This window comes from Notamacropus eugenii, chromosome 5 (genome assembly GCF_028372415.1).
Source record: "Notamacropus eugenii isolate mMacEug1 chromosome 5, mMacEug1.pri_v2, whole genome shotgun sequence".
Classification (NCBI taxonomy): Eukaryota; Metazoa; Chordata; class Mammalia; order Diprotodontia; family Macropodidae; genus Notamacropus; species Notamacropus eugenii.
This window is the reverse complement of record NC_092876.1, coordinates 283,574,603-283,590,709: the sequence shown is the minus strand read 5'-3', so window position 1 is coordinate 283,590,709 and position 16,107 is coordinate 283,574,603. Positions and strand designations below refer to the sequence as shown.

Sequence of the window (16,107 nt, the reverse complement as noted above, 5' to 3'; positions counted from 1 at the left end):
TTAGATTTTATGTGGGGTGATTCTACTTGCTCACAAATTATACTTGCATGTACACAAAATAAAATCAAAGCAAGTAAGGGATTTAAAGGATCAGTACAACTGGGGAAATCAAGACAGGCCTTTTGGAACTGAGAAAAAAGCCATATGAAAGTCAGACAGAGAAAAGAGAGGACTTTTGCACTGACTGAGAAAGATAACCAAGTCCCTAATATTTCCTTCTCTAAATGAATGATCTTAGTATTTCTGATATTTGATAACAAAATGATCCAAAACTCATGATGCACTTTACATCCTTCAGAAAATGCCCTTCATCAAGTTTTCAAGATGTTGGTTCTGACAAGTTCAAATCATAATGACACTAATTAGTATTTGACATTTGCATCTCCTTCATCAACAGTATAGAATGTTGCTCACTTGTCAACTTACAGTGGCTATGGAGAAAAATATTTATCATATATGAACATTTTATTTTGAATCATTTGTGAACATTTTGATACACTGAACATACTGACGAGTATCTTCACCCCACAATTTTTTTCCTCTCTGAGCTATTTCTATTCTGTTAAGATGCAGCTTTACAAGCTAAATAACTTTTTTTTAAATTTAAATTCATGAACATAGGGTCTGCCATATTCCTGAAGCTTAGGAAGATGCCAAAAAGCAACCATTATTTACATTTAAGCATTCCATGTATTTCATCTTTACCTATTGCAGCCTCAGTGGTCAAGAGAGATCCCCATTAATTTTTCTTTTATGTGTCTCCATTCCTCTACAAATACATGAATCAAAGTCTATCCTTAGTCAACTAAAGTCAGGGCTTTTTTAAGATTTTTTTTTATTGTTTTAATTTTATTTTATTATTTTTTTCTGTCTCTGTCAGCTAGATTTGTGCCTGTATCCCCGATTTGCAAATTAACTGAATAATTCTCCCATTTACCTTTGTTGTATAGATGATTGTAGTGTATTTTGAGGAGGAAGGAACAGTTATCCCTTCTTTATCTCTTTTCAGTTTTGAAAAGTAATTGAACAGTATTTATGTTATGAACAGTATCTATGTCTCCAACTATGCAATCAAGTCTTCAGTTTTTATAGGATCTCAGATTTAGAGGTGACAAGTCATCAGGAATCATCCAGTCCAATGACTTATTTTTAGAGGTGAAGAAACTGAGGTTCCAGAAGGTTAGACCAGACCCTGTCCAAATTCACAGAAGTCATTGTTAGGAATGGGATTTAAACTCAGGATCTTTGATTCCACTCATTAGTTTCTTTAGTTTCCCTCAAGACACAGTTTAAATCTTAGCTTCTACAAGAGATCTTTCCTTGAATTTGGCTGAATTTCTCAACTAAACATGGGGCTTGCTTGTTGAGAGCATTCTTTTTAACTTCTAGATAGAAACTGATTTCACTTCCAAGTTTAACAAGGCTAATCCATAATTTATTTATAGCCACAACTACTTTCTGGCAGTTAAACTACTCTTAGGCCTTTTTGACTCTAGGTCAGTTCCAGGGGTGAAGAACTTGCAGTCTCAAGGCCACATGTGGCCCTCTAAATCCTCAGGTGTGGCCCTGTGATTGAAGCAATTAGCATACCCTAGAGGTTCAGCAACGGTGGAGTTCAGCGAAACAATCCACTGACAGAGGAGAGCATAGAGAATACTTGATGACTTCACCACAGTATGATGGTCTTATCTGGTCATCTAGGAATTAGTTAATACAGTAAAAATGGCAAAAGTAGTGGTGTTTGTAGACATAGTCATAACTTACATGGATTTAGTAAATGATTTTGGTAGAGTCTCTCATAAGATATTGTAAAAATAAAGAAATTGTAGCCAAAAGTCCTTAAAGAGAGAATCATAGAAAAATCTACTTCTCAAAAGAAGCTCCCAGGACTTTCTAGAGGATAGCCTAAGTAACTCTTCTAAGAGATGGAAAATAAAATGGTAGAAAATCATTGAAAGAGTATATGCAGTGGGGGTGAAGGGAGTCCAATTGAATTGAAACACACAGAGAGTATTAGGTCAGAGAAAAGTGGACGTATCATTCAAAAGAGGGTTTAACTAGAAGATTATGAGTCATCAAATGTATTCCAACAGTATAATTATTCATTTAAAACTCAAAAATTTTAAATCTTTGCTGAAAAAAGGGGATATTCATGTGTCAGAGGTAGACCAAATTATATTAATTTTTTTCCCTTAGTTCTAATTGTTCAGTTCTAATAGGCATCTGTAGTATAATGGAAAAGCACTGGAATTGGGAATTAAAAGAATGAAGTAGAATCCCAACTCTCCCACTTACTAGATGGGTGGCCTTGAACAAATCTACTCATCTGTAAAATGGGAGTGGGAATATTTACTATCTAACTAACCCTATCTTTGTTAATATCACTCTACAAATTGTGAAGAATGTGAATGTGAGCTATTATTATTATGTAGCTCACCATAATTATCTTTCGTAGTATTATAATAAACCATGCAATGAATTCCCCAGCCAAGAAGCCTAAAAATAAAATGAGTCACCAAGGGACAATGTGGAAAAGGAAGAGGAGAAGAATAAAATAAAGGAAAGATAGGTGAGATGGCCAATATAAGTGTGGACGATTTCTGTTACCAGTTACCTTAATTAGGTGCATCCATGGAGAACTTTCCTGGGATAAATGAGTCCTCAGAGAGAAATAATGGATGAGATAAAAAACAATTTGCCAAATACAAAGCACATTCAACTCTCAATTTTCTGTTTCCTAGATTAACTTGGCAAACTGAGTTTTACTTATTATTCTATGGTCTGAGCAAGTCCAAAAACTTGGATAACAGGATTGAATTGGGCAGTCACAGAAAAGGTGAGTGAAAACATACACGGTGTGAAAACACACATAAGCAACACCGTGCATGTGTGCGTGCGTGTGTGTGTGTTTGTGTGTTGCTCTTCTCTTGGGAAGTATTCCCAACTATTCCTTTCTGGTTTCCAGACATGCAAATTTTTGTTCAAATATCCATTATTTCATTTTATCTTTTTCTCTTCCGTTTCATGAACATGAGTAATGACAGGAGCCAGAGCATTTGTAAATAAATTTGTATGAGTGTAAAAGAATGGGCAGATATAGGAAATGTGAGAAAATCAATTGGATCTAACCTTTCAACAAATGGAAGCAAAATAAACAAATGATACGATCTTATTTCTAGGAGGAACTCCAACAGATCAATGGATTCAAATTTGAGGTGCTTTAACTAAAACCACCAGCTAAGCATATTTTTCAGGGGTGGGGCAATGGAGACAGTTGGCATTTTCAGATATACCATAGTTACCCAAACTTCAGATGCCAGCCATCATCCCTCAACTATACTAGTCAGTCAACAGTCAATAAATATTTATTAAATACATACTCTATACCGAGTACTGGGTTAAGCACTGAGGGTAGAAAGAAAGCTAAAAACAGTTCCTGCTCCAAACAAAATCTGTTTCTGTTCTCTGGAACAGAGGTGGGGAACCTGCAGCCTCTAGACCACATGTGACCCTCTAGGTCCTCAAGTTTGGCCCTTTGACTGAATGCAAACTTCACAGAACAAATTCCCTTAATAAAAGGATTTGTTCTGTAAAACCTGGAATCATTCAATAGGCCACAGCCAAGGACATAGAAGGCCACATGTGGCATCAAGACCACAGATGCTCTGGAGCATATCATTAACACAGCTATAAACTCCACACAATCCCCAGGATGTAGACGTTGCTAGTATTCTCAGTCACCTTTCTTAAAAAATTAGAATACTCTCAACTGCTCAGTTTAAACAGCATCTGGAAAAATATAGTGTTATAAGAGGAGAAGCCTAGAGGTTAGCTTCCCATCAAGTCCACGTGGTCATGTGACACGGACCTTAGCCCTTGGCCTCTACATTTCTTCTTTTCTGTTTTGAGTAAAAGTGATTGGAGTCTCTAATTTTGTGAGTTTTGAAAGGTCAGGTGAATGAGCCATAGCAATCTGGGAGTCAGATCTATGTTGGGTTTTACTAGCATTGATGCTCAAAAGAGGAAGGAGTGACTTTTAGGTGTGACCCTTGGGACTCAAGTCCAGCAGAAGCTAAGGCAAGCATTCATCCAACAGATGTAATGCATATGAACATGAACTTGGGGGAGCCAATGCTTTGTAGGGACTGAGTTAATTTTTGAGCTTAATCCAGAAACCAAGGTAGTTTAGGGCAGAAGGGTTAATCTCATGCCCCAGTGGCTACAAGGGTGCTCAAACGAGGGCAGCAAGAACCAGATTTAAATATGAGTGGAAAATGTCTAACAAAATAAATAAAGCTATAATATATGTATTTCATTTGTGGTTTTGTAAGTCAATATGCAGGAATTTGTTTCTATTTGAGTTTAATATCACTAGTGTAGGAGACAATATGACATCAAAGTATTGGACGATAGGAGGGAATATTTGTATATTTGTTCTCACTATATCTTCAGAGAAAATATCCCTTAGAAAATGCTTAGAAAAGAGAAAGAAACCAATCACATACAAACATTCAGATGTAAAGAAAAGGAGCTAGGAGCTCCAGACAAACACAGTTACTACAATGGAGCTGCTGGTCCATCCCTAAGATTCATCTCGCTGCAACTGCAGCATCTTACAACCTTCACCCAAAGCTCTCTGCCCAACAATGTAGGGTGTAGCTTCAACTCCCCCAAATTTAAAGTCCAGCTTCTTCCAGTTTTATAACTACCTAAAGAAAGCTCCAATATAGAATAGGGGATGGTCAAGTTTTCAGCATGATGCCAGAACATAGCAAGTACTTAAAAAATGCTTGTCATTTGATTGATTGGTTATACTGTAGTCAAGTCTACTGGCCATAGCAACCTTCTTCCAACTTCTGCAGTCTAGCTTCTCTGCCTTCACTGCTATGCTAAGAGAAGACTTCAAGTCAGAATTTCACTAAATATAGCTTAGCAAATATCAGAATCTTTACTAGTCTACAAATACCTAGTCTGGTCAATTCTCCCCTCCAAGAGGTAGCTAAATGGTAAAGAAAAAAAGGGAATATTTTTAATTATTTACCAAGCAAAATTATCACTCTTTTTGAGCTAATAGCCACTTGCATAAGAAAACCATCCAGGGTAAAAACAAAGATGCTCTCAGACCTCATTATTTTCTGAAATACTATCTAAGTATGCTACCAAGAGCTAGGAGACATCAGAGAGAAATTAAAGGCATAAACACTGCCCAAGAAGAAACAAAATTATTGCAATTTGTAAGCAACATGATGGTATGTTTTAAAAACCACAAGGAATCAGCAAAGAAACTGAGATGATTAACAACTTAGTAAAGTTGCAGGATACAAAATAAATTTGAAAAGATCATCAGCATTTTTATGTTGCAATAGCAAAAAACAAATGTAGGAAATGATAGGAAGGGGAAAAAAATTCCATCAAAATTGCTACAAAATCAAAACTATCCAGCAGTCAACTCACCAAAACAGACTCAAGACAAATGTAATTACAAAGCACTCTTTATAGAAATATAGAAGCCAAATAACTATAAAGATGATTGATCATGGTTGGGCTGAACCAATATGATAAGAATACCGATGCCACCTAAATCAGTTTATACATTCAATTCCACATCAATCAAACTACGAATAGGCTACTTTATAGAACTAGACTAAATGACAAATGCATTTGGAGTAATGTCTGAACAAGTTATGGTATATGTTTGTGATGTAATACTATTGTACTATAAAAAATTATGAAAGAGAGAGTTTCAAACGTGGTAAGATTTATATGAACTGATGCAGAATAAAATGAGAACCAAGAAAAAATTATACAATAATAACAATATTATAAAAGCAAGCAACTTCGAAAGACTTAAAAACTCTGATAAACATAATGATCAACCACAATTCCACAGGACTCAATATGAAACATGCTACCCACCTACCTACTTCCTGATAGAAATGATGCACTCACAATAAGGATTTGAACACACAAACACACAGGTGTGTATATAAACATATTTATACATATATACATATATACCCACATGTACATATATATGACATTGCCAATGTAGGAATTAGTTTTGCTTAATTATATATTTTGTAACAGGGGTTTCATTTTTATTACTTCCTCAATGGGATGGTGAGAGGCAGGAGAGAGAAAATGCATATCTGAAAATTGCAAAATTTAATTTAAAAATGCATTTGATTCAGTAGAACAAAATGCTCTCTCAAAGACTTTTTTCTAACAAAGTGTATTTTTCACCATATTAAGATCATAAAAGATTATATGACTAATACAATTGTCTTTATCCCATCTAGTCTTTCTCATCATTGGTCTGCCACCGTTGACCTTCTCCTCTCCACCTGGGCCAAGGCCCTCTTCTCTGGGTCTGAGATCTGAATGCCACCAAGGTATAATATCATTACTTATGTCTTGGGCAACAAATAGACAATAAGCTGGGGCTAGAATTAAATAGAGGATGAAAGCAGGCTGGGTTGCATTTTGAAAATTATGTAGTGGCTTCAATGACTCCAAGCTTCTCCCTGAAATAAAAACATACCTTTCTTAACCCTAGTATTAGTATTCACTGAGAAGAGTAATTCACTTTTTCATTATTTCTGAGAGGCAGCATAGTCAGAAGTGGACAGAGGACTGGCTTTAGAGTAGGGAACACCAAAGTTCAAGTCCTGCCTTTAACACATATTTTCTAGGTTAATATAACCAAGTCTTTTCACTTTGCTCTGCCCCAGGAAACTAGAAGTTGCTGATGAGTTGTCATGCAGAATTCCTAAACCAATGAAACCTCAGATCGAAAATGAAGCGAATCACTATGATCATAGAATACTGTACACTTCAAAAGCCAAAATTCCAAATTGCTTCAAAGGCGCTAGAAAAATATGGTGGATGTACATAAGCTATAGTATATTGTCAACCATGTCATTCTTGCAAGCAAGAATCAGTGCAAAAAGTATCATCCAATAGATATAGAACCCAGAAAAGGAGGTTGGTCAGTCAACTATTGAAGGTAAGATATAACAGATGGACAGTTTATTTACTCCAGTGGTACCCACATGATGCTAAAAGACCTAGAGAAAAGCTCCTAACCCACTAAAGATCCTTTAGGGAGCATTTACGAGAAGGCATGGACAAGGGTCACCCAAAATCAATTAATCGTAGACTCAGAGTTGGAAAGTATCATAGAGGCCATGTAACACAATCCCTTCATTTTACAGATGAGAAACTGAACCCCAAAGAGATCCCTTTGGATATAGAGCTAATATGGTATAGTAGAGAGTCTCTGGAGTAGAGAACCAGGGTTCAAATCTCACCACTGATGCCTACTACCTATATGATATTAGACAGGGAACATCACCTGTCTGAGTCTGTTTCCTCATATGTAAAATGAGTAAGTTGTACTGGGCATACTGGGTTACTTTTGAGGTACCTTCCAACTCTACATATATGTCTTTGCTCCTATCAGTTTAGAGAATTTTGACTCCAAGTTCAGTACACTAGCCACTACACAACATTCCCTCTGTTAATGATGAGAATAAACAGATGGTTGTGAAAGAAGTTCTCACATCAATGAGATCATGGATCCATTGAAATATTCAGGGTGTTTCAAATACATTAATGGAGCCATTTTCTCTTGCATATGAATATTATTTCATTAAACCTTGAAATAAAAGCAAAATTATTTTGAGGTACTCCATATGGTTCCATTTATATAGAACATTCTGTAGAGAAGAACTGATTAGTCTCTTCTGTATAATTTTATATTTTAAACTGTGCCCAATATAGCTTACTGAAAAGCAAATTAGGTTAGACCCTAAAATTATGACCTACATAGGTAAGTCAAAAGGTGTCCACTATCATACAAACACAACTGTTTCCTGTATGAATATTCATAGCAGCAAGAAGCTGTCCACAATTGAGATTCACTCAGAAGAACAAGGAGAAGGGGCAGGGTTAAGCCCAAACATTAAAAGTTTAAAGCATAGTAACCATGTTATACAATTTAAATTAGAAAGAAACTTATCATCTTGTATGAGCTCGATCCTGCTTGTACCGCTGGTTTTGTCATCCTCCTGCCAGTGCTTGCTGATGCTTGTTTCGGTTAGCGTTATTCAGTAGTTTCAATCCTGTCCAACTCTTCATAATCCCATTTGGGATCTTCTTGGCAAAGATCCTGAAGTGGTTTACCATTTCCTTGTACAGCTCATTTTATAGAAAAAGAAACTGAGGCAAACAGGATTAAATGACTTGCCCAGGGTCACCCAGCTAGCAAATGTCTGAGGTTAGATTTGAACTCAGGAAGATGAGTCTTCCTAACTCCAGGTCTGGCATTTTATCCACTTCAGCACCTAGTTGCCCCTCTGTTAGTGAGGCAATCTTAAAAAGAAGTCAGCTTCCAGCAATACTTGGGCAAATGAATACCTTCTAGCCTGCTGTCTCCACATGCTTCCTTCCAACATTTTTATCACCTGTAGTTCCTTGACCCTAATCTAACAAATCAGTAATCCTGGTTTGATTTTCTTTATACATTATATCTAGTTTTCCATTCCTTCAGCAATAGGCAAATATGCCAAAGGTCCCTGGGAATGACAGTGCCTCCACTAACCACAGTTCCTGCTTCCAGTCCAACCACCACCTCCATCATCCCAGGGACAAACCCTGGGATGGGACCTGGAAACTGCTTCTGCTGGTGTTACAGTCCTCAAAATTCTGAGCAAACACAACTTCTAAAGACCCAGGAAAGTACATTCTCATTATCCAAATCCTTGGCATTGTCAAGTGGTTCAGTGCCCGGGGCGACTCCCGGGCCTTCGCCTTCTACTTACCTATCCCCGGTCTTCGGACGTCTCCGGTCCCTCTCCCGGTTGGGGGAGGGCAATAACAGGCAGAGCACCCGAAAGGAGTTGCAGTCAGCAAGCTTTATTCCATTTCCTCTTCTCTAGCTCTCATGGTCATCCCCTTTTATTATCCCCTGTCTCCTCCCCCGTACCTCCCATGGGCGGGCGAGCTCCTCCCAAGTGCCTCCCCGTGGGTGGAGCCAGCCTGTTACCAGGGCCATCCCAGTACCCCACAAGGGGGCAGGTTCGGACCCTCAGGCGTCTCACGGTCCTCACGGGGGACCCCGGTCCAGAGTTGTCCCCCAACAGTTCAGCAGCAGAAAGAAATACAGTTTTATGAGTGGAAATGACTTTAAAAAATATGCATTGCCAGCTGCTTTGCCTCTGTTCCACTAAGGACCCTAGGTCTTTTCCATCTTCCAGCTGAAATCTTTCTCTCATACATACACACACATACATATACATATGTGTGTATATGTACATATATACATATATATACACATATTGCCTCTTCCAATCAGAGTGAGAGTTCCTTTTATTTAATTCAATCCAACAAATATTTATCAAGTGCCTATTATGCACCAGACACCGTGATAAGGGATGGGGACACAAATAAGAAAAAGAAAGCCCCTGCCTTCAAGAATCTTACAATCTAATGGAAGAAGGCAACTTACAAAAAGAAAATGAAAAAGTGGGGTATATCTCATTTAATAGAGTAAGCTGGAAGTCCAAAGTTTGTGCTTTATAAAGGAAAGCTTTGAGAGGAATTTAGGACTCCACTCTCTGGCCTCCAGTCAGAGGAGAGAGGAGGCTGAGAGAGGCAGGAAGGTGTCTGAGTATCCAAGACTAAGTTAGCAGCATGGTGATGAGATTAAAAGGGATCTGCTTCTCCTGGGAGGTGCCTCTTATTCCATGAAGCTGAGTAGAGGATAGGGACTGCCTCTCCCTTTCTATTTCTATCCCACATACCTAGGACAATGCTTTGTACATAATAAACAATTCATAAATGCCATTTCATTAATTTAAATATTCATTCATTTATCCATCCATCCATCCATCCATCCATCCATCCATCCATTCATTCATCCATCCATCCATCCATTCACTCACTCATTCATTCATTCATTCATTCATTCATTCATTCATTCATTCATTCTTCTACAAACTGAATTCCAACAAAGCACCCTATTTCAAAGTTAGCCCAACTCTTCTACTTCTTTGGGATCTGACTCTTGTGCTTCTGACTGTTATTGTCCTTGCAGGCAATTTCCAATCTGAATTAAGACCTGAGATTGAGATACCCTAGCTGCCTTTAAGTTTGAACCAGTAGTCAGAGTGGGCTAGGATTCTGGCTGAGCTTTACCCTTTCTATGTTGATGCTGGAATATCATATTTCAGATCTCAAACAAGCTCTTGGTCCCACTTGCATCTTACTTCATGCATATCCTGACCCCTTCTCACCTTTCCACCTTTCCCACCTTGCACCCCACCATGTACTCTTCAACACAATTCCACTGGACTCCTTGCTTTTGTTCCTTACACAAGACATTCCATCTCTCAACTCTGAATATTTTCAATGGCTGTCAGCAATGACTAGAATCTTCTCCCTCCTCATCTCTCCCTCCTGATTTCCCTGTATTCCTTTGAGTTTAAGCTAAAATGCCACCTTGGGAAGCCTTTCCAAATAGCTCTTAATGCCAGTTCTTGCCTTCTGTTGATTATTTCTAGTTTATGAGACATATAGCTTTGTTGTGCATGATGGTTTACAAGTTGTCTCCCTCATTTGATTGTGAACTCCTTATGAGAAGAGGCTATTTTTAACCTTTCTTTGTATACCCCAACACTTAGAACAGTGTCAGGCACATAGTAGGCATTTAATAAATGGTTTTTGGTTGACTGCTTAACTAATTTTTTCCCTTAGATGACTAATTACTTGCTTCTTGTCCTTTGTTATCTGAGATGTTGCAAATTTTACTTCTATCTTGCCTTGATGAGACCATCATGTTAATATCAGTTAGTGCCCTAGAAGATGTCACTACAACTACAATTCTGGACAGATCAGGTGTACCATTTAAGAGTCATGAATATTATAAGTTAAGATATTAAGAAGATTTTTATTCCATCATGAAAATGTAATCTTCTATAAATGTTCCAAAGTTCAGCCCCCTTCCTATCAATAAGCAAGAAGGTATAGTCTTGAACCTTCTACTATTTAGTGGGTGAATATATCAAGTAATACTCCATACAGACCAGCCCAAAATCCCATGCTAGAGAATACTTATATTGGTGATCAAGGGAATAAAAAAAAAATCTCATTAAGTGTGCAATTTAAGCTAATTTAGGAATTTGCATCTCCAGCAACATTCCTGAGCATTTAAATTGAATTAGATTAAAATGTAATTATAAAATATTTATACATTTCAAAATAAATAAAAATCCAATAGGACATAGATAATGCTAATATGTGTGTGTGTTAAGTCAATATGCAACAGACATATTTACTGTCCCTGTTTCTATTTGAGTTTGATACCAGTGCTGTAGAGGCAGAAATAAATTCAAATGGCATTGACCCATTGGAAACCAAATTTCATTGGCACAAATGCATCTTGAGGGATAAACAACAACACTATAAATCCAAAATGACAAGGGGACTAATTAGAAACAAATAGAGATGAAAAGGACTTGAGGATCGTGGCTCAGTATGGTATGTTGCTTTTTAAGCTAAGTATGATATGTCATTGTTTTTTTGGTGTCTTTTTTTTTTAAGTAGCATGGTGCTTTAATGAGTTAAAAGGGATATAGTCATGAGAATTTACAAAGTAATATCTCCGTCAAACTATGTATTGGAGCCTTTCCAAGTATCATAGCATGTTTAGGTCACCATATTCTTAAAAGAATTGAGATAAACTAAAAGGAAGTTTGGAGAAAAACAATGATTATTGACTAGGAAACGGAATGTGTCCTATGATCAAAGTTTATCTAATATAACATCAATTGGTCTATACTTTATTATCTATAGAGTTCAGTAGATAACAGAAACCTAAGTACTGACAATTATCTTGACACATACAAAGGAATTTTTGATGATGAAGATGATGATGATGATGATGATGATGATGATGATGATGATGATGATGATGATGAATATACTCAGTTCTTTTCTATATGATTGAAAGACCCAAAAAGAAATAACCATCTGAAGGTAAGCTGAGTTCTGGTTAGAGACAACAAAGATTCAAGAAGATAAAATACTGATTTAGCTATTAAGTGAATTATTGAGGTTCCTATCCCAGGAAACAGTAAAGAAGAAAGAAGATAATGTCTATCCCTTCCCATTCCTACTCCTCATCTCCTGACCACTGCCTTTTCATGGCACAGGGGCTTACGTAGCTCAATGAAACTATGAGCTGTGCTATGCATGAATACCAAAGATGCATAGATCATAGTGAATAGGAACTATCTGATGTCCTAAAAAAATTAAAAATCCAAAAGTGCTGCACTCAACATGCCAATAAACTTGAAAAATTCAACAATGGGGGGGTGGAGCCAACATGACAGAGTAGAAGGATGGACCTCCTCTAGCTCTCCCCCCGTAGCCCATAAAATATCTATAAAAAATTACTCTAAACAAATTTTAGAGCAGCAGAAGCCACAAAATGATAGAGTGAAACAGATTTCCAGCCCAAGACAGCCTAGAAGACCAATAGGAAAGGTCTATCCACCAGGCTAGGAGCAGAGTGCAGCCCAGCCTGGGCCACGGGCACAGACAGGACTGGAGCAGGCTTCAGGGTGCCAAATCATGGGCAGCTGCTGTGGTTCCCAGATTTCTCAACCTACAAAGGCCAAATACAGCTTCAAAGGTTGGTAAGAAAGTTCTTTCACCTGGGTGAGAGGGGAGCGTGATGCAGTCCCAGCCTAGCTCCAGGGCAGCGGCAGTCACTGCAGCAGCAGTTTCTACTTTTGGAGCCCTCAACATAAAGTCCCTGGGGGAACTGAGTGACTGATCTGAGTCTCACTCCCGAACACAGTCCTGGGATGAAGAGGAGTGCTAGCTTGGCAGAGCTGGTAGTAGCTGTAGAGAAGGAATCCTACTCACAGTTCCAGGGCAGAAAAGAGTGCTTTTGCTCTGTGGAGAAGCATCCAACCCACTCAGTTCTTTGGGGCTTTCTCACCAGCCCAGCCTGCCTCCTCCTCCTCCCTCCCTATCCTGTCTCCACCATGGAAGACTATCTCATCAGCTGCAGCACTTGTTATATTCCACATGATGGGCTCATGGTGCAGCAACTTTCAACTGTGGGGATGGGCTCACATACAATGACTTCCTCATCCTCCCAGGCTATATTGACTTCACAGCAGACCAACTAGACCTAAGTTCAGCACTTACCAAAAAGATAACCTTCAAGACCCACCTTGCATCATTCCCAATGGACACAGTCACCAAGGCTGAGATGGTCACAACCATGGTGCTGACAGGAGGTATTGGTTTTATCCATCATAACTGCACCCCAGAATTCAAGGCCCATAAAGTGTTTAAAGTAAAGAAATATGAGCAAGACTTCATCACTGACCCTGTGGTGCTGAGCCCCAAAGATGGAGTCAGAGATGTGTTTGAAGCCAAGGCAAGGCATGGCTTCTTTGGAATCCTAATCACGGACAATGGCAAGGTGGGTAGCCACCTGGTTGGTATCATCTCCTCTCATGACATTGACTTTCTCAAGGAGGAAGAACATGACCATTTCCTAGGAGAGATCATGACCAGGTGGGAGGATCTAGTGGTGGCTCCTGCAGGACTCACACTAAAGGAAGCCAATGAAATCTTGCAATGGAGCAAGAAAGGGAAGCTGCCCATTGTGAATGAGGGTAATGAGCTAGGAGCCATCATTACCTGCAAGAACCTGAAGAAGAATTGGGACTATCCCTTGGCAGCCAAGGATACCAAGAAGCAACCTTTGTATGGGGCAGCCATCAGTACCCATGAGAATGGCAAATATAGGCTTGACTTGCTGGCCTAGGCTGGTGTCAATGTGGTCATGCTGGACTCTTCCCAAGGAAACTCATCTTCCAAATTAACATGATCAAGTACATCAAGGAGAAATACAATAATCTTCAGGTTATTGGTGGCAATGTAGTGACAGCTGCACAAGCAAAACACCTCATTGTTGTTGGAGTGGACACCCTGAGATTTGGCATGGGCAGTGGCTCCATCTGTATCACACAGGAAATGCTGGCATGTGGGTGGCCTCAGGCAACAGCTTTATACAAGGTTTCAGAATGTGCACGGTGTTTTAGTGTCCCAGTCATTGCAGATGGTGGCATCCAAAATGTGGTCCACTTTGCCAAAACTCTTGCCCTTGGAGTTTCCACAGTGATGATGGGCTCTCTGTTGGTGGCCACCTCAGAGACCCCTAGCAAGTACTTCTCTGATGGAATTCGGCTAAAGAAATACTGGGGCATGGGCTCCCTGGATGCCATGGACAAGAACCTTGGCAACCAGAACCGTTAGTTCAGTGAAACAGACAAAATCAAAGTGGCTCAGGGAGTGTCTGGGGCCATGTAGGACAAAGAGTCCATCCACATCTTTGTCCCCTACTTGATTGTTGGCATTCAGCACTCCTGCCAAGATATTGGTGCCAAGAGTCTAATACACATCAGAGCCATAATGTACTCAGGGGAGCTGAAATTTGAGAAGAGGACATCATCTGCTCAGGTGGAAGGAGGTATCCATGGACTCAGTTCATATGAGAAGTGGCTCTTCTGAGAATTGGCCTTGTTTGCTTTTACTGCCTGTCACCTCTCTCTCTCTCTCTCTAGGTTTTTCAATAAAAAACTGGATATAGTGGGAAAGAAAGAGTGCTTTTGGTTGTTCACAGACAAGAGCACAGGCCAAGAGAGGAATAAACTCTTTTCCCTTGATTGTGCCATCTTGGAGGAACTGAGAACTTACAGGTCCCTAGAGATATCTCAGCAAACAGTTGCACAAAACCTCTGAAGCCTAGGGTAGTATACCCTCTACTTGACAAAGGACTCAAAAGTCAAGTAACTGACTGGGAAAATGCCCAAAAAGGAGGAAAAATAAGATGATAGAAGGTTAATTTCTTGGTGAAAAGGTATTTTCCCCATCCTTTCAGATAAGGAAGAGCAAAGCATACCATCAGAGGAAGACAGTAACGTAAAGGTTTCTGCTTCCAAAGCCTCCAAAAAAAAATGTGCAATAGTCTCAGGCCATAGAAGAGTTTAAAAAGGGTTTTGAAAATCAAGGAAGACAGATAGAAGAAAAATTGGGAAGAGAAATGAGAGTGATGCAAGAAAATCATGAAAAGTAAGTCAACAGCTTGCTAAAGGAGACCCAAAAAATGCTGAAGAAAATAACACCTTTAAAAATAGACTAACTCAAATGGCAAAAGAGGTCCAAAAAGCCAATGAGGAGAAGAATGCCTTAAAAAGCAGAATTGGCCAAATGGAAAAGGAGGTTCAAAAGCTCAATGAAGAAAATTGTTCTTTTAAAATTAGAATGGTGTAGATGGAAGTTAATGACTTTATGAGAAACCAAGAAATTATAAAACAAAATCAAAAGAATGAAAAAGTAAAAGACAATGTGAAATATCTCATCAGAAAAACAACTGACCTGGAAAATAAACCCAGGAGAGATAATTTAAAAATTATTAGTCTACCTGAAAACCATGATCAAAAAAAGGGCCTAGACATCTTCCAAGAAATTATCAAGGAAAACTACCCTGATATTCTAGAAACAGAGGGCAAAATAGAAATGGAAAGAATTCGCTGATCACCTCCTGAAAGAGATCCCAAACGGAAAACTCCTAGGAATATTGTAGCTAAATTTCAGAGCTCCCAGGCCAAGGAGATAATATTACAAGCAGCCAGAAAGAAACAATTCAAGTACTGTGGAAATACAATCAGTATAACACAGGATTTACCAGCTTCTACACTAAGGGATTGAAGGGCTTGTAATATGATATTACAGAGGCCAAAGGAGATAGGATTAAAATCAAGAATCACTTACCCAGCAAAACTGAGTATAACACTTCAGAGGATAAAATGAAATTTCAATTAAAAAGAGGACTTCCAAGAATTCTTGCTTAAAAGACTAGAGCCAAATAGAAAATTTGACTTTCAAATATAAGAATCAAAAGAAACATGAAAAGGTAAACAGGAAAGAGAAGCCTTAAGGAACTCATTAAAGTTGAACTGCTTGCATTCCTACATGGAAAGATGTTATTTGTAACTCATGAGACCTTTTTCAGTATCAGGGTTG

The 16,107-nt window shown here is 38.7% G+C and overlaps 1 pseudogene; it reads left to right on the top strand.

Moving 5' to 3' along the window:
- Positions 1 to 13,037: 13,037 nt before the first annotated feature.
- LOC140509188 (inosine-5'-monophosphate dehydrogenase 2-like) lies at positions 13,038 to 14,604 on the top strand (annotated as a pseudogene).
- Positions 14,605 to 16,107: the final 1,503 nt, after the last annotated feature.